The sequence below is a fragment of the Periplaneta americana genome, chromosome 15 (genome assembly GCF_040183065.1).
Source record: "Periplaneta americana isolate PAMFEO1 chromosome 15, P.americana_PAMFEO1_priV1, whole genome shotgun sequence".
In the NCBI taxonomy this organism is placed as follows: Eukaryota; Metazoa; Arthropoda; class Insecta; order Blattodea; family Blattidae; genus Periplaneta; species Periplaneta americana.
Window position 1 is genome coordinate 116,243,085 of NC_091131.1, and position 20,862 is coordinate 116,263,946.

Genomic DNA, 20,862 nt, shown 5'->3' on the forward strand with positions numbered 1-20,862 from the left:
CTCCAGCCGTTATAGCTGGTTTGCTAAACCAGATTTTCTCTACCTATCGTAGCTCCCCAAGTGCATCACGATGCTGGGTGGGCACCGGTCCCATACACTGGCCGAAATTTCATGAGAAAATTTCTTCCCCCATGAAGACTCGAACCAGCGCGCATTCCGTAACGCGAGTTTTAGGCAGGATGCCTTAGACCACGACGCTACGGCACGGGACTGTAACATCACTTTAAGCTGACTTTGTTTGGACGAACCACTTGCCATCTGTGAACAGCAGACCTATACGTAAAGGTAGTGTACTTATCATTGCACCAACACGCTCCACCTTCTCCTCATTTCATCTATTTTCTGCGATAGTAAAAACTGGCTGGAATGAAGTCTTGGGTGTAGTAGAGGTTTCTGATGCTGATATAGGAAGATCTTGGGGCTTAACAGACTACTCGTATACGCACGGGATCTAACTCTATCAAGGCCTGAGACAGGATGGCCCACCTGTCAGCCGACGTTGACAGGAAGGGAGTTGGGGCTATGGACCCCTGATTCCATCAGGCTACTCATTCGCGAAACGGGACCGTAGCTCTATCAAGGACTGAGAGCGGATGGCCCACTTGTCAGTGTCGGATTCACGAGTGCTACCCATTCCACCTGTAGGACTTGGATAATCGTCGCATATTTAGGGCGTATAATGGACCAAAGCGTTCCCACGTGTAAGGATCCGTCCCGAGTCTAGCTCTCGTAAAGCCAAGCCAAAGGTAATATAAGTGTTCGTATACCCTAAACCAATAGTCAACGAGATTATTGACTCTCCAACTGAAACTATTATACGATGAAAGAGTAACGGAACGGAGAAAAATTCTCCGGTACTTCGGTACATTAAAATAATATATATGAAACTATTATGTTTCTGATTATGATATTGTTAATGGTGATGGAGAAATAATGCCGGAGAAAGCAGACGTGTCCTTCAAAACCTAAACGGAACACCATTCTTGTCTACCAGAAACCTCATTTGATCACTCCCAGATTTGAACCTGATCTCCGGCGTGCAGAGCTGCTGCTGGTCAAACCGTTAATGTATGGCGACTGTCAGTTTGTGATCCATACCTCGTGCACTTTTCCCCTCTGACACGTAGCATGAGGTATCTCCTAACATGCTTGATTATTGTTGAATACGGAAAGAACAATGGGGCTTACCTATGTGATAGATAAATACACATGTTACGTCACTGTAAAAGCTCGCAGCATGGACAATAATACGATTGGCGTACGACGGAGGGTCACATTCATTAATTTTGGGTGCCGAAGGCAGTTTAACCAACCTTGCGCCGTGTCACATATAATACATTACACAACGCTAAAACTCATTTCATAATACCAGACTGGCGTTCAGTACATCACACATCTCATTTAATTATATGCAGTATATGGAAAAACGGAGTAATCAAATTGTGGTGTAAGTTCATTGTTTACTTGACTTTCTCGTAATGTGGTCAGCAATGGCAATGCATAACATACATCAATCCCCAGTCCAAAAGGAAAGAAAATGAATCTTCATTTTTCTACCGAGAATACTTAATAATAGTCTAATAATAATAATAATAATAATAATAATAATAATAATAATCTAGAATGAAATGGAATTTAAGTGAGGGGGGGCACGGATGGCCCAGCACTGCGACCTGTTTAGATCTATTGCGCTAATCTCGATATGGAATGAGTTGCGCGCCACAGATTCCCTACGCGCACCAACCTAACCACATGACTCCCTAACGACCGGTCCCTACAGCCAACAGAAATCCATATACCATTCCTGCTTCGGCAACTTCCCCCAAGGCGGTCCGGGGCGAAACTCCTCCCCCGAATAGGTCCGCCTCGGGTGCTCATTGCAGAAGCCATCCAACGTTGTTTAGCTATATTCCACGGAGGCCGGTCGAGAGTGCCAGTAGTTTCGGGAAGCCGCCTGTAGAATGATCTGAAAACCAGAAATGGGATGATGAGGAAAGGATGATGGGGGAGGAAAGAAAGTGGCGAAGTTGAATGAGGTTCCAATCGCCTGATAAAGTTACCTGATATTCATCTACTATAGGATCATTTCATATACGTATCATTATAGTGCCCAAAAGCCACCGCCTTGTCTTAAATACTAGCGAGTGATAGGCTTACTCGTGATCATAGCCTCCAATTCAAGAGTCGATTAGAATTCTTCTTGGGCTGACTGCCTGATTTTTTCCTAGGTTTTCCTGAACTGTAAAGAAAATTTCAGGTAGACATAATCCCATGGCAAATCCTAGAATTCATCTCGTCAGAACACCGTTTCATTGATACAGTTCCCTTAAATAACCGATTAAAAATAGTGATTGTACTTTAAGAAAAATTCATATATCCATAATAACGGTAGGAAGTTGGTAGTAAAACATAGATTTCAGGTTGTGTGCAGCCACGCATATAGATTATCTCGGCTCTATTGCACTATTTTTTAATATTTGTCTTCTGTGTATATTATACTCTGTATACTACAGTATATCCTCAAGTGTGGATGGATGAATTTCGTAATTACATTACAGCAATATGCACAGTACAGAAGCACTTTCATTACGTACTAACGTTTGCAGCGGAGTTGTGCAGTTTAGTGAGCAGTTTTTAACATTACAGAATTTAAATTTTCCAATCACACGAAATTGAATGCAATACTTCAAGATTTACTTGTAGCCTAATCATACAAGCCTATCACCAAATCGAGAAACATATTATTTGGCAATTATATAATGTGTAAAGAACGAATATTAAGACACTGTGCTATGAAATATTTATATGAAATACATTTCTTTGCATGAAGAATATTACAAGCAAGAGAAACATTCTACTTTAAAATTTGACTTAAAATAGACATAATTTTGAACTTTTTTCGACCTATGTAGGTATGTTCTTGGTATGTTTCAATATCTCTTCAAATAATTGCCTTCAGCAGTCACTTTGAAACAATAATTATCGTTCAAATAGGCCTATAATACGACTGCACGAAGCAGACAAGTAAGAGCCATAACTTCATGATGGCGTCATTAGCATACTCAGTTTCGACGAGAGTAGTGCAGTGCATGTTTGTGCATCATGCCGCTAAAAATGAAGTACTAGATAGCCTAGAAGCACTGCTTACATTATTAAACTTCGCGACGCAGAGAAAGTTGACGATTTAATTGTGCCACTTTAAGCAGCGATTTGTGCTGCAATGGCCGTATTAAAAGATAAAGAAATCGTAAGCAAAGTAAGGAATGAAGCGAGACAAGTCGAGAAAAGTGTTAAAAAATTCATGCACATCAACAGCAAATAGTGTCGGACGACATGAATATTTGTGTGTTTAGACGACAGTTTCACAACTATTTCTGTATCTATCAAGACATTGCTACATACGGAAACCGCATAAGCAAACTTGTCTGGAACACAAAATACTGCTGAATCATGTCGAAGTGACAGTTTAATAGAGACTTTTTTTAATAAGTATGACTAGACTCTCAACGTGTTCAACATTGTGGGAATTGCTTTATTTTGCATCGTGCCACAGATGTTGAAAATCCAACATTTAGAAACTACAGTACACATCGCCTGCATCATGTTCATGAATCATGAGCGAAGGCAAATGAATGGAATATATAGCCTATGTAGGCAATGTTGGGTCTGTAATCAAGAGCTATTCCAGTTCTAAATAATAGATTATCCTTATTTACTCTCTCTGGTGATGGAGCGGGTAAGAACTCCGAAATGTTGACTGTATGTGCATGTGACACGGTTCAAAAATCCAGAAATCTCGCACCACTTTCACGAGAGGCGCTATTGTTGACACCTGAGTAAATCGTCATGCAAAATAAGATCATTTCTTTCGCTTAGATAATTATTTTGCTATTAAGTTATTAATATTACGCTGTAAATTCCGGGCTTAACACATAAACAATTTTTAATAATACCGGTATATATAAACAAATCTATTTCTTTTGCTTTACACCCTTAATTTCCTGTTACAAAGACATATAACGTTAAACTAGTAAGTCATATTTCTTACGTGTTGTTACAGGCTAAGCTTAGTGCGTCACTTCAGCCGGCGATAAGACATATATTATACCGAATTCTGAGTACGCGGACTTCCAGAAAGGTAGTTGTCTGACGTGAGATGTAATTCTATGAAATTGAAACGTTATAAGGAAATAAGTTGAGAGTAGCCTATATTGAAGTCTAATAGTGTGATATTCTTTTCATTCTTCCGAATTTCAAAGTAAGTCATAGTAGTGTTCAATCAGCTTGGATGTTATTTATTTAATATAAATATTTTAATCAAATTTCTGAACTCACGCTTAACTGAAATTCCTTAAGCGATGGAAATATTTTGTAAACAGATTTCAAATTAGCCCGAAGATTTCACATGAAAATCCGCCATTAACAGACGAAAGTTTATCACTCTGTGTGCAGAATATTGTCCTACAAACAAAAGCGCTCGTTTTTAAACTCGATGAAAATCCGAAACCAATAAAGATTTTGAGTTGCGACAACTTTTAATAGTAATATGCGTTACAAGAGCGGTATGTTGATGTTTTCATGTTCGAGGAAAAGATTGAAAAAGCGAAACGTAGTTGAGCTTTTTTAATTTCCGAGAACATGAAAACAAACATACCGCTCGTGTATCGTACATTATTTTGTGCGAAGATCGTTTATTACATACCTGAAAGAGGAATTTCTAATTAGTTGCAATGAAATCTCCATCTTGGTTTCTGTTCAATGACGGCAACTTTTAAAAACTAAAATATCTATCTTCAACATTGTTGCTATAAAATGTTTTCTGTGTTTACTATATTCCAGCAGGCCGTGATATACGTCTGTTTCCCCCCCCCCCCAGTCTATAAATGCGAACTTAAAACAAACGGTAAGGTTATGTAATGATTTATTTTTCATTTTAATATTTTAACAATATTATTTATATAACATATTGCAGTAATAACATCGGCATCTGGAATCTTGTTGATTTTTTCACGGCTTCCTTAATGTTACTTGTATCAGGAATGCAATAAGTTTCGTGGAGTAGTAGACTTTACTTAATTTTTTCAAATATTTAAAAACAATAATTAACAGTGCAATTTAGGTGAAATTGCAGTGGTAAGTTTCCAATTTATAATTATTACTATGTAAAACGTCTCTAAAAGTAATATGTTAAAAGCCTAAAGCAGTAAAATGAATATGGCGCTTAAGCGGTAAGAAGAGGGAAATTGTTATGTGTGTTACGTTGGGAATACTGAATGTGGTATTTCACACTTACCGCGTATTGGTTTTGTGCTGAAAGCAAGCAAATACGCACGATCTCGCACAAGAGTAATTTCCATTTATTCTCAATATTTCCCTCGCTTTGAAAAATAAAAGGTTTGCCGCTAACCAACTTTTTAATGTATAAATGTCTATTTTGAACAGATCACTTTGAAGTTAGTATTTTTTTCCTAACTTAAAAAAAATGATTTTAAATTATTTTGTCTGCTTTCCTTAGACACTAATCTATGAATCATAAAAATTACGGCGCGATTGACTGATTATCATAGGAGCTATGACATGAAATGTTTTAATAAAGCGGAGAACTGGATATAGCGAACATAGCGAACATCGCGTACATACGAGTAGCGTAGCGCTCTGTTTGTCCTCAGCATAAATCAATGTCAGACTTTCACAACTTGCCTTGTAACAGATCTTCCAGCACATAATAACATGCATATACATGTGGGTATCACCAGCGAAGTTAAGCTGAAAAAAATTAAGAGACTATTGTATAATATAGCTTAATTCGCCGGCCACAGAATACTCATGTTAAACTTTGCGGAGGGCGTAGGTTTGAATCCTGTCATTACGTAAGTATATAATGAAAATTAACAAAAATGGACTGATGGTAAAACCCTCAACAAATAGACGTATATACGGAATTCAGAAGTAGACCTTAGGGTATTCCATCATATGCTGAAACTTAATATCTCCAGCGTTTCGGAACTGGTAGCCTACAGGTTCCATCATCATATCGTGTTAATTTTCTCTAAAGATGAAATCTACAGTAGTGCCGAAACCCTGGAGATGTTAAGTTCCAGCACACGGTGGAATATCCAAATGACTGCTTCTGAACACAAGCCCTGTGAAAGCCTTAAATTCATAAGTTGTCAATTGTGTAACATAGTTAGCTATACATAGGTATTTAACGTGGAGACTGAATTATTTGTAAGTACTATCTTCCCTGTATGTGTCAGAGGAAAACTTTATAAGAAAAAAGTTAAAGGCTAAAAGTACATCGAAATGCATAAACTATACTTATTTTTAACATATTCAGAGGAATTCATGTAATTTCATTTGCTTTACTTTTTAACGTGTTCACAGGAATTCATGTAATTTCATTTGCTTTATTCTTTATCGTGTTCAGAGGAATTCATGTAATTTCATTTGCTTTATTTTTTAACGAGTTCAGAGAAATTCATATAATTTTATTTCCTTTATTTTTAACGTGTTCAGAGAGAGGAATTCATGTAATTTCATTTGCTTTATTTTTTAACGTGTTCAGAGGAATTCATGTAATTTCATTTGCTTTATTCTTTAACGTGTTCAGAGGAATTCATGTAATTTCATTTGCTTTATTCTTTAACGTGTTCAGAGGAATTCATGTAATTTCATTTGCTTTATTTTTAACATGTTCAGAGGAATTCCTGTAATTTCATTTGCTTTATTTTTTAACGTGTTCAGAGGAATTCATGTAATTTCATTTGCTTTATTCTTTAACGTGTTCAGAGGAATTCATGTAATTTCATTTGCTTTATTTTTAACATGTTCAGAGGAATTCCTGTAATTTCATTTGCTTTATTTTTTAACGTGTTCAGAGGAATTCATGTAATTTCATTTGCTTTATTCTTTAACGTGTTCAGAGGAATTCATGTAATTTCATTTGCTTTATTCTTTAACGTGTTCAGAGGAATTCATGTAATTTCATTTGCTTTATTTTTAACATGTTCAGAGGAATTCCTGTAATTTCATTTGCTTTATTTTTTAACGTGTTCAGAGGAATTCATGTAATTTCATTTGCTTTATTCTTTAACGTGTTCAGAGGAATTCATGTAATTTCATTTGCTTTATTTTTAACATGTTCAGAGGAATTCCTGTAATTTCATTTGCTTTATTTTTTAACGTGTTCAGAGGAATTCATGTAATTTCATTTGCTTTATTTGACATTTTACATTTATTTCTGTTGTATTTCAAAAGATCGAGTTTCGCATATTGAGTATCATGGGACCATGATAGAAATGACACAAAATTAAATAATAGGCCTATTGTTGATACGTCATTAAGAAAGTCAAAATCCAGAAGCAATTAATGAAGTTACATTTAAACTTTTGTTTAATGAATTTCTCTGGACATATTAAGAAAATAAAACATCTGTTACTTATTTCGATGTATTTTTAGTGTCTTAACATTTTTCTTCATATAGTAGAATGTACTTCTGATAAAGGTTAATGGCTGATATATACATCTATTGTCAGGCAATACATCTCACTTGACTATGTGTGTCAGAGTAAGAACAATTCAAGGTTTTTTCTTTAAAAAAAAAAGAAAAGAGAACCATAGTCCAAAATATACAGATTTGAGATATTAAGTATATGGTGAGTGTATTGTAGTGGACATCTAGTGAATTAGTTGCTAGGGAAAGAAACGCCACATGCCTATGTTATAGGAGTGGAAATTTTCAATGGTTTTCATAAAATAACCATAGTCCAAAACGTTTTTTTTTTTTTTTGTGTGTGAAAACAGTCATTGTCCAGCCATGACGGTGGTAGCATTTACAAATATCCTATTCATATCATCTTGAAACATTTATCCATACAATTTTAAAGGTCGACCTGGTTGGCGAGTTGGTATAGCGCTGGCCTTCTATGCCCAAGGTTGCGGGTTCGATCCCGGGCCAGGTCGATGGCATTTAAGTGTGCTTAAATGCCACAGGTTCATGTCAGTAGATTTACTGGAATGTAAAAGAACTCCTGCGAATTCCGGCACATCCGGCGACGCTGATATAACCTCTGCAGTTGCGAGCATCGTTAAATAAAACATAACATTTTTAACAATTTTAAACTGTAGTAGTTTGGCAGTACTGCTTCTTTCATACGCGGCAAAAAACCACCTCAGAGAAAACTACTTTGGCATGTGATTTGTTTTATTAGTTACAAAGTCATTTAGGTCAGAAGTAAGAAGAAATATAAGTTAAGCAACGGGAGGAGAAGAAACAGGATATAATAAAGAAAAAGAAGCTTAAAGGAGAGGCACAGTTCAGCCACAGCTGAGTATTTTTTTAACACCATAGCTATCTCAACTTAATTATAATTCTTTACATATTGCATATAGACTGAATTGAATAACAATAGCTCATGAATTAAGTTATTACTTTTTCGTGTATGCTTTATCTCAAATTAAATAAATATTTACTAGTCGTTAAAATGTAACTGAAGAATGTTGCTGGAGAATCATTAGTGTACTGTAAATATTCATAATTTAAATATGTATCTCTCTAGTGTATTGATTTAGGCTAGTTGAGTGGAAGAGAAGGCCTCATGGCCTTAACTCTACCAGCGAAAATAAAACGTTTTATTCTATTGTCCACAGTTACCCACATTTACACATGTACTTCTATGAGGCAATTTAAGTTATTAATGTAGTTCAATTGTCCCAAGTTTCTATAACACCTTAAGAAATGGCATGATGAATTTCATACTTTAAGTGTCAACAACACCCATGCCAGATAGTTTTTTGTTTCTCCTGAAAATTTATGTTTTTGGACTATGGTTGTTTTATAAAACCCGTCAATTGTTTGTGTGCATCTGAAGTCTGATTAATGTAATGTCGGCGATGCAACCTATGCAGGGAATTAATGAAAATATATAATCTTTTTTCTGAAGTTTTAAAAGGTGTTCCTTATTTTTGGTTTACAAGACCAATATTTTTATTAAATTATTAAAACTAATGAAAATTATCTTTTTTTCTGTTATATTTTTTTTTTGTGGTATTTGAGTTTTCTCTTCTAATCGTAAACATTTACTTGTTACTTTACTGAGTTGAAAATATAAACAAAAAACATAAAATAAATATTAATGATTGAATTATTCATCAAGAATTACCCAACAAACATAAAGGGATTAAAAAAATTAAATATATTAAAAATTTTAACATTGCAATATAACATATGATTGAAAATGGAGGGGGAAAGGAACTGGCCATTCTACCTCATTATCTCCTGGCTAAGTTACATCATGAGAGATGCCTTATTAGTGTCACGTGTGAGGTTCAAACCTGTCTTCACACAGTTGACTAAACAACGTGGAATGTTCTTTTGAAACATACAAGAAAGCTAGAATTTACAAACAATTAATTTCCCTCATTAAGTCCTTATGTAGTAAATGTGTTACACAGAGTATACAGAATCCCTTTGTTATATGTTACCGGTTCACTGTTAACACCTCATTATCTTTGCCCTTTAAAGATGCATCAGACCCTTTCAGCCTTCGTATCAGATTGTCCACGAAACAGATTAAGAGACAAACAAAAATAAAACATAACCTAATGTAGTATGAATATTGTGAAATGACGTCACAGATTGTCCGAAAGCTGCAAAAAGCGTACACATTACCATAGTTACCTGACGACTCATGCAGTAGATATGGAGGCGCAGGTTTGCCTAATAAGGAAATCCGGGGGTTAAATCATACAAATAGCGTGTTATGCGATTGCCAATCGATGGTGTGGTTACAGGGAACTAGCCTACCTGTGAATAATGCAGACAACGATCACTGGACGTCACTTTCTCGCCTAAAAACGCGTGTCTTAACATTTATCGCACGGCATGAATGTACAAATTGTGGTTCTCTACTTCTGTATCCCAGTGTCTGCTTATCTTATCACAGCACCAGTAGGTCAATGCATGTCCACAATATTCTAGATAATCTTTCCGGTTCAACTTTCAACTGAGATACGTAGGATTAATGAAAAATTGTATCTCTTTTCATTTTCAACTTCCTTTAATTCAAACATCATTTGCAGTTAATAAGGGTACTTACTTACTTACTTCCTGGCTTTTAAGGAACCCGGAGGTTCATTGCCGCCCTCACATAAACCCGCCATTGGTCCCTATCCTGAGCATCATATCCCACCTCCCTCAAATCCATTTTAATATTATCTTCCCATCTACGTCTCGGTCTCCCTAAAGGTCTTTTTCCCTCCGGCCTCCCAACTAACACTCTATATGCATTTCTGGATTCGCCCATACGTGCTACATGCCCTGCCCATCTCAAACGTCTGGATTTAATGTTCCTAATTATGTCAGGTGAATAAGGGCACATTTTCAGAAATTAGAGTAAAATTTTCAAAACAGTGTTGTATGGCTTTGCAAGCATTTTCTTGTCAGATTAGCACAGTTGACTCATAACGAATTTTCTTTAGCTAAGTGTTGGTTTTCATGAAGAACCTCTGCAACCTGGGTATCACTGATTCTAGCTCTTCCCGATTTCATTTCATCATGAACTGAATCAGTTTCTTCAAATTTCTTATTCTAATCAATGTACGATAAGAAATCTGCTGCAACCAATTTGATTCTCAAATGTCCGTACTGATCCCCAGTTATCGAAGGGGTTCTGGATGGGTGGTATTCGAGTTGATTCCCAGTCATTGAATGGATAGGTTCTATCAGAATTAATTCCCACATTTTCCTTCATAATTTATACAGACTTAGGACTGTCTACTTACAAGATAACGAAGATAACAATAATTTCATGCTGTTTATTATAAATAGTATGGTTAAAATGTGTGAAATTTGTCAAAATCTTGATCTAAAAATTTTAATTCGTCCAACTTAGATATGTATAGTTAAAAAATGTTGAATTTGTCAATAAAATATAGAAATTAACACCTTATTATCACTCAATGTTTGGGGAGGAACTTCCAGTACACGAACCTTATAAATAGGCCTACTCAAAACGGCTAATTATTGCTCTGCTACGGTAATTTCTTATTTGTTGTTCAATATTCTAAGTTCTTTTCTCTTTTTTATATTATTGATTTTTTCGTTACTTCGAAGTTTTACATAAGTGCTACATTGAATTTCTTTTAGAATCTCAATGACATGAAAAATGTTCGGGTGAGGAAGCAGAGGAATCAACTCGAACTTGATGTACTGTAAATATAATCCGGATGCACATAGAATCAGACGCAATGTGGCGAGACGCAGCATTTTGTCTGTTGTTACTTGTCTTCCATTGATTTGTTTATGATGTGATCCACTCAGAATCAGATGTGACAAGACAGTCGCGAGCAGACATGAGGAGACACAGGGAGACAACATTGGATGACTGCTTGAACTTGGTCTTGAGCATTCTGATAACTGCAGCGTACTGCGCATGCGTGAATAGCCACGTCCACGATTACACGGTTCCTCTATCAACAAATACTATTGTTGTGTAGTGCACATTATTCAGAATGAAGCTCAATGCGAATAAATTAGTTTTAGTACAGGGAAGATGCGTTCTGTACAATCCCGCTTTGAAACAATATCACGACAATAATGATGTTTCTAAAAATATGGGAGTAAATTTCAAATGAGATGAAAGCACCAGGTGAATAATAATAATAATAATAATAATAATAATAATAATAATAATAATAATAATAATAATAATAATAATAATTCTGCTCTATATTATCACTCATTCATTTAAAATATTTTTCATTATTGTGTCTCCTAAAGTAGGAGCCATAAACAAAATGACGTTTCTGCACTACATTAATGATACCGTATTTAATTATAAGATATTTTCAGTTGTATAGATTTTTAGGCGTATTAGGTGTCCTTAGGAAGTAATAACCAAATTAATTAGAATTTCTGATATAGACAGTCTCATTCATTGACGCCGTTTTTAGCCTAGGCCTGTTTTCCAACCGCACACAGCCAGCAGCTCAATTGTCGCGAGCAGACCGTGTTAAGCTGTCGCGAGGCGTTGTGAGACATGAGAGCAAAACGTAGCGTCGCGTCGCGAAGACCCGCGTCGCGCGCCACGTCTGATTCTGTATGCACTCGGTCTAAGTAGGAGAGACAACGGGAACCAACATGACGTCATTATGCAGCTCTGGGAATCAATCCGAACGCAGCCAAGAAATCATGGTGCAAGGACCGTCTCTCAGATGAATTTTTGTTCGAAATTTTCTTAATTCCGCATTCATAATAATATTGCGCCAAACAAATTCATGTTTGAAGATTTAAACTATTTTTTATACTTATAAAATGTGTGCAATAAACAAGACAAACGGCTAACAAACTTCCATTTATTTTTGAAAGCTTAATTTGTTGCATCATAACAATGGAAGCATTTGTTTTAGCACGGAATACCAAAATGCAGTTCTACTTCTGGCTTTTCATAGCCGCTTAGTTCATCTTGATGGCTCTGTTTAGAAATATAATCATTTAAACTAAGTTACCTTTTAATAACTCTATATTTGAAGGCTTCTATCGCACGCGGATTCTAGTTCTCACTAATCGATGGATGTGTCATTTTTTTTGCACTTACGAGTTACGAGATGTTGCGGGCGGACCGCTTGTCTGAACGTTCTGTTAGCTCATCCAGTAATCCGTGAAACGTCTTGATTTGTAGGCCGTGAACGAGCGGTTATAGCTTCACGGACAGTAGGTAAACCCTGACAAGAAAACCCAGCAAGTCACCTGAGTAACATTATTATTATTATTATTATTATTATTATTATTATTATTATTATTATTATTATTATTATAGATTGAATAAATCAATTTATTATTTTCAAGTTCATACATTCAATTCTGACATACAATATGGAAATTGATTATAAATTACAGAATAAAGTAGGAAAATAATCATTTATGTGTTATTAAAAGAAATAGGACGCTAAAATATATGAGAAAATAAAGTAAATTTTAACTTAACAATTGAAGAGTTCAGAGCCATAGTGGGCCAAGCGTCATTTATTAAAAACAGAGAAAGCAAGAGTTAAAGTTAAGTGAATACCATAGTTTAATGAAGACTGACATCATTTAGTTTTAATAAGCATACTTTGTATTACTTGCTACATGCTATATAGGCCAGTTTCTATCTGATGCTTTTCCAATTCACTGCGGGCTAAAGCAAGGAGATGCACTATCACCTTTGCTTTTTAACTACTATTATTATCATTGATCTATCGAAATGATACATTAAAGATATTTCCTCTGTGTGTGATTTGTTCAATTTTTTATGGATTACTACTTTGAAGATTCATTCTCTGCACTAACAACACCTGTTTCAACAGCTGAGTCAGAACGGAGTTTCAGCACATTAAACAGCATAAAAATATTTCTCAGAAACACCATGGGTCAAGATAGGCTGAATTCGTTGGCTTTCTGTTCTATTCATAAGGATCATTTCCATCAAATCCCGAACTTCAAGAACAGAGTCATCGAAAAGTTTGCCAGCCAGGACAGACGAGCACATCTTCTTTATAAATAATTCTGCAAATTGGTGAGTTTAATGTTGAATTTGCATTATTATGTAGTTGGTAGTTTTAGTTGTATTGTGCTGAACTAATTTTTAAGCAGAAATAATTAACTAAAATGAAGTAAAACGTTTTGGTGCATTATTTAACGTATATCACTAAATTTGTGAAATATCTGGTCCCACCAACAAAAATAATCACAAGCCGCTAATATAATTTCATTGACCCTAAAATAAATAATAGTCTCTTCAGTTTAATAAAAAAAACTGTAATTGTAATTGTCGTGGGATACATTCTGAATAGTTTCTGTCAGGGGCGTCGCCAGCTTCCAAGGGAAAGAAGCAGTCCTAATAAACTAGAATCATTTGTATTGATAAGGAAATAATTAATTTTAATTTAATTAATAGGATATAACAGAAAACTCAATATAATAACATTCAATATGAAACGATGAAAAATTCATGATATGGAAGACTTGCAAATAATTGATAATTATTGAAAAAATAATTTCCTTGAGTTCATGGCAACTTCTTCAACTATTGTTTGAATAAAGTAATCGTAGTTGTCAAACACGAGTTTTCTGTGCACACTGTACACTCACCATAGGCAGTCCGTTTATCGGTCCTCTCCCATAGTGCTTCGTAGCCATGTCTTGATCCTTCGCGTACTGCTGGTGGTGATGCATGGCTGGGCGAGTAGTATCAGCGACGCCGGAAAGAAAAGTTCAATCTCCTTTAAGACTTGGGAGACGACAAGGTCTTTTAGTTCTTCACTACTCAATTTTTTGTCCTTCTACCTTTTATACCAAGGTTCCCACTCTGTTTCTAGGCCATCCAATTGGTAAAAGCTATAGAATGAAGCTGCCTTTTCCTTTAAGGGGTTAGGTACAACTTATAGCAGTAACATTTTGGAATATTCAACATTTTTTTCCTCCATTACTGTATCTTGTACAATAATAAAAATTAATACGTGTAAAACACTGTCCTTTTGCTTCTAACGCAAAATAAAAAAATATATTATTTATTAAGGAATGTAGTTGAAAGAACATGATGTTGTAAACATGAGTTTCAGCAATAAAATAAAAGAGAGAGAACATGAAGAAGTTAACATGTTTATGAGTTATGACAATGAACTGCCACCATTTTGAATTTTGAAAAAAAAAATACATATATATATATATATATATATATATAAATCTTTTTTTAAATTGTAATTTTTTTTTTTTTTTTCATATAGCAGAAGGACAGTGTTTTACACATACCAATTTTCATTATTGTACAAGATACAGTAATGGAGGAAAAAAATGTTGAAAATTTCCAAAAAAAAAAAATACTGCTTTAAGCTGTTCCTAACCCCTCAATTCATCGATTGTCATGACTTCATTAGTAACATGTGCGAAGGATGTAAATATATCAATGCAAAGGCAGGTATATTGTCATTAAAAAATCGTAATTCTAAAGGAGAAATAATAGAATCCAGGTACGGAATTATTAGAGATCTTCTCCAGAACTCCGAGGGGTTTGTTGCTGGATGGTTGCTACTGTGCTGCTGCCTACCAAGAATCCGTGGTATATTCAGATCCAGTCCCAGTTGCTCGGCGGTTTGATTACCTTATTTTAACACTTCATCGGTGATTTTTTCTTCATCCTCGTGATGGTGCCTAAACATTTCCACAATGCGTCGAAAGTGTTGCGAGGCTTTGACGATATCCAAGGTCTTGACTGGAGAGCATTCACTACTGGTTCTAGCATTGCAGAGTACTTCGCGATCAAAATGACAGCCATGATGAATGGCGACTTACAAGTCGCTGAATGGAAGGCACTTTTTCTTGTGACAGCATGTCCTTCAATGGAAACGGTTTCAATATAACAACAAATTTTTAGTTATAAACTTTTTTTTGTAAGTTTTCCATTTCTGTTTTTCCTTTTCTTTTTTACCATTAATTTGTCTAGGGAAGGCCTGTTTCTATTCTGAATCTTCCTCTTAGTAGGCCTATAAGTTATGATTTAAGAACTTGTATTTTCTATCTAGTTACGACGTCAGAGGACCTGTGTTGCTATGCAACAGTGAACTCTGAGTTCATCCTTAGTTACAGGCTGTGATTACAGGCACTAATAATTTTATATCAGATTGTAATTGTTTTTATGATTAATAATAATTATGATTTATCCTGTGTGATATAGAAAACAAGAGGCGGTTATTAAGCGGAAAATATGTTCTCTTCGATAAATAATTGCGGATATAATCTGAGTTCCCTTAAAAGATTGCTGAATAATTAAGTTTTATACTTCAACAATGATAGGATAATATAAAAGTAAATTACACGTATCCGAAACAAGATCTTTATGATGCATGCTGAAAGTTACAGGAAATGATGAGCTAAGAAATTAAATACATGGAACTAATTGGAAATATTTATTTAGATGAAAAGTAGAAGAGTGCGGAGAGCAATGACACTCTGTACAACGAATAGATGAAAAGTGACATCAGAATCAAATCTAAATAATTACAGACAGGCAAGGGATAGTAGCATGCAACAACTAAAGAAGAGATGGCTTGAATAATTGGAGCCGCAACGAATTTCGGAGTCAAATAGTAAGATGCCTAAAAAGAAGCACCGAAACAGGTTACACAATTAACACGAGTAAGATCGTCATTTAATCAATTATTTATATAAATTCATATATATTTTATATAGATTTTCCGCGGGCCAGTTTTGTTTTGCCCACCCCGTATTTTTAAAAGAAACGAGTCCATCGTTGTGCACGCGTTCTGCTTCTGCTACTCTTATTGTGAAGTCATTTTTTATCCATTCAGTACGAGCAGGCTTATGTGAGGTGTTCGTGTTAACCTGTGTGTTAATAACCACGTGTATTTTATTCCGAGCATAATAATATTAATTTAATATTACGAATAATTTTAATTTTCATATTGTGGCAGAGCTGGGATCCGATCTCGCGACCGGTGGAGGGATTGTATGGTCGACCGTGGTTCGCCGCGGGTTGCGCGCGCCTCTGCTTCCTGTGGCATTGCTGTGGCGTAGAGAGGAGGGAGGAGAGGAGAGAGAGCGACCGCGGCAGAGAGGGGAGATATCCAGATTATTCGAGAATGCCATCTCTGGACACCCGTGGAAATCTCTAGCATCGTAGAAATTTCTCGTAACTATGGTTTAGTTATAAATGCAACACGCGAGTGAACTTGAGTTAGTCGTGTTGTTATAGTCAGTGGACAGCAAGCCAGCCAGTCTTGTGTAGCAGTGAAGCCAGCTTCGTGACCGGAGTTCGACTTGAGTTGTGTCCGTAACTGTGGGAGCCGGAAGTCCTGAGTTTGAGTGCAGTGGACCGCAGTTGGGGGACCTGAGTTCGAAGTTCAGCGGACTGTCTCTGAAGGTCTGGGGTTCGAGATACTGTGAACTCGAGTGACTGAGCTAGAAGAACTAGCCAAGGCAGACGAACTGTGAACTGAGAACTAACAGTTCTGTTTTGTAAATAGTGCTTTGTGAACATTAGTTAAGATTAACGATTCATTGTTGTTCTCAATAATCCAAGTAAATTGTCATTGTCGACTGTGGAGTGCAATAACGAATATTGTGTTACTGTGTGGAGTGGAAATCCCATTGTTGACGGGAGTATTTAAACTAAATAATAGAAAGGAATTATTATTGGTGTTGAAATAAATATTATACAGTGTTGTATCAATGGATCAGTGGCTAATAAAAGACAATAAAAATGGCAATTCTACAAATTTAGAAACCATTCGATCACATTGTCATGTATCACACCCCAGTGCTGCTAATTTAAAAACGGGTGAATCAACCAAAAAACGAAAATATGAATCATATTTAGCTCTTGGATTTACGTAAATTGCTCCGAACGCCCTTTGTGTGCTATGTAACAAAGTATTAAGTAACAGTTCTTTATTGCCCGCAAAACTGAGTAGACATTTGGAAACAAAGCACCCCGAATGTAAGAACAAGAACATACATTTTTTTTCAACGCAAACTTGAAGGATTAAAACAATGTCAGAATACGTTGGTGAAAAGTGCGAAAACCGACAATGAAAATGTTAGAGGCGTCATACCGGTGAGTTATGAGACGAGGAAACAACACAATTATTCATATTAGCAATATGAAGGTAATTTTTTTTATAATTGTAAATGTAATTACTGAAAAAATACACGCAGTTTATAAATACTAATCCGGAATTTTAGGTGCTAAAAGTTAAGAATAACACTGAGTGTAGATGAATAGAAGTGGTGCCCGTGAGGAGGGTTTTAAGCTTAGTTCACAAGAGTCCGATATGTAATAATAGACAACAGAGTCAGAAGGACTGAGCAATGAATCTTGTAAACCGTGAGCTAATTTATAAATGGTGGTTAAGAGGGTTAAAGACCTTTAACGATACCAAAGGGAAAATACTGAATGACAAAAATGGCATCTCAAAGAAGTGGAGGAATAGCAATGATAAATCGTGCGCTAGTTTGTAAGTAGTGGTTAAGAAGATTAGAGACTTTTAGCAGTACCGAAGGGAAAATACTGAATGACATCTCAAAGAAGTGGAGGCATGACTTCTATATTTATAAACTATAGCGAAGAACAATATTAACTTTTAGCACCTAAAATTCCGAGCTCTATAGTATTTCATTTTTATGAACTTATGGCTATGCATGGTAATTAATGTAGTTGTAGACATATTGTTGATGTTAAATACGTACAGTACAGAATATAAATGTGGAGGCATATTAAATTTATATCTATATTAATATAGCGATTAATTTAATTTGAAGATCCGTGAATCTTTTTTCGAGTGGATAGGGATCCGCGATCAAAAAAGTTTGGGAACCACTGACTTAGACCATATACCGTACACCTAAACTGTAGATGGTGATAGATGGTTTTTTTCACTGTGACCCAAATTCCGTAAATAAATTAATAATTTTCACAACAGACCAACATCTGAAATATTTACTAGACGCACTTCACTGGATGATGGACGGAGCATTTAAGTCTGCACCGAATATCTTTCTACAGGTAGGCTATATGCCATACATGTGAACATCCATAATAATCAGTAGTTTTCTTTATTGCACACGGAATTATGTTTACAATTTTAAAGGAAGAAATAAACAGAATATTCGATCGCACATTAAATTCAATGTATGTTTCAACAGACTATGAGTCTACAGTTATTATTGTTGTAAAAGCGGAATTCCCACATGTCCGAACTTGCGGATGTTTTTTTCATTTTAGCCAATCATTTTGGAGGCGCATACAGTTAGAAAGTCTATCTGAAGAATATCGCAGGGAAGAAAATGAACAACCAAGAACACAACTCCACTCCTTATTGGCAATGGCTTTCGTTCCAGAGGACGATAATTTAGAAGTTTTTTATCTGTTGATAGAAAATGTAGGTGATTTATTGTATTTAATTCTTAACTATGTTCAAGATAACTATATCAGAGGTCGTAAACGCGGTATAGTACACCAACAACCAATTTTATCTTCAAATATTTGAAACTGTTATCACTTATCAACGTACTCTTCACAATATACCGAGAACAACTAATACTTACGAAGCATGGCATAGGATAATTAATACCTTGATGGGAAAACCACAGCCTTCATTTTTTCACATTCTTAAACAGCTACAGGATGAGGTAGCGGTAATTGCTCGAGATATCGAAAGATTGCAGTTTGGCTTCTCACCCACCAAGAAGAAGAGAAAGTATTTTAATATAGATGCCAAGATTTCTAGGATTGTGGAACGCTATGGGAATTATAAGAATAGTGACGATATTCTCGGCTATCTGCAAGCGATTGGACATAATATTGCTGGAAATTTTTAGTTGTGAAATTGTACAACCCACTCTGAAAGAATATAAATATTTATCTGTGACCATCTTTGCCTGTGGTGAATTTTCCTGTGACGAAAACCACCATTGTGACTATTTTACAATGTGACTACTTGCCCAACATGACCAAAACACACAGTGTGACCATATATACTATGACCAAAAGAATGTGTCTGTGCATACCTGTGACGAAATTTCCGGTGGCGAAATTGCAGACTAAGTTCACCAAGTAGATGAAAATCTGATTGTTATACTCCAAGACTACGAGTGAAAGTGACACCCTGTCCATCCTCATTTTTTATCGCCTCGATGTTTCGCAGACTGATATGAGGTCGAACATTTCCATGGAGCAGCCGAACATCCATCAATGCGACCGATCACGGAATAGCAGAGAAAGAAGGTTCCTCAAATGACAAAGTGGAAGTATAAGAAATTATCGAGAGAAATAAATTCCATTGCACTTCTGACAAGGAGGCTGAAGACCAGTGTCGTATCTTAAAATTTTGGGCTTTCTTGTGAAACAATAAAAAAGGTGATCCTTTATTATATCCTGGAGTAAAATTTCTCTTGTATGCAATATTATTCTGTTTTAAAACAAACCACTTCCATAAGCTTAAAAAAACAACCTTTCGGTATTTTCTTAGTTGTAGCTATATTAAGGGTGAAATTTTGGTAATTTTCAGTCAAAAATAGTGTTTTCGTTTTCTTGTAAAAAATGAATAAGTAATCTCTTATTTATATGTTGAGTAGGCTAAGTTTCAATGCCCTGCGGCGCTCGAAAGCATAAAAATTACGCAATGTTTAAATGGCTGCACCCTTGAACTTAAATTCCATACAAATTTTACAAGCTGTTTTCTCACACTTTTTTCCAGCACATTTCGTCGGATTCGAAGTGTTATTCTTGTTATTGTTGCAGTAAAACTTGGGTTGATACTTTAATGCAAACAATGGCATCACATTGATTAAAAATTGGTTTGATTCCAACATACTTGTCTTAAATCATTCTAAAACCACGGTTGTACTATTTTCGTTAACATCTGTTGGTATCAAATTCCCTGATTCGCTCTTGTGTTTAAAAATTCATACATCCAATTGTTCTTCTAATAGTTGTAACTATCCTATTCTAAATGAATCTCAAGTTAAATATCTCGGAATAATTAGCGACTAACATTTACGTTGGGATAAATATGTTCTTTTTCTGTGCAATAGATTAAGAAAAATTATTCACTATTTTGTCATCCTACGAAATTACTTCATTTACGACTGATTTATCTCGCATTAGTACAAGCTATATTACAATACGGCATTATAGGATGAGGTAGTGCCTATAGTACCTCCCTCATGCCAATAATTCTGCTACAGAAAAGAATAATAAACATATGCCTTAATAAACCTCTTGATTATCCTTCAGAACTGCTGTATTCAGAATTTAAAGTAGGTATTTGATATCTATCAAATTTATAACAATGTATTACTGAATT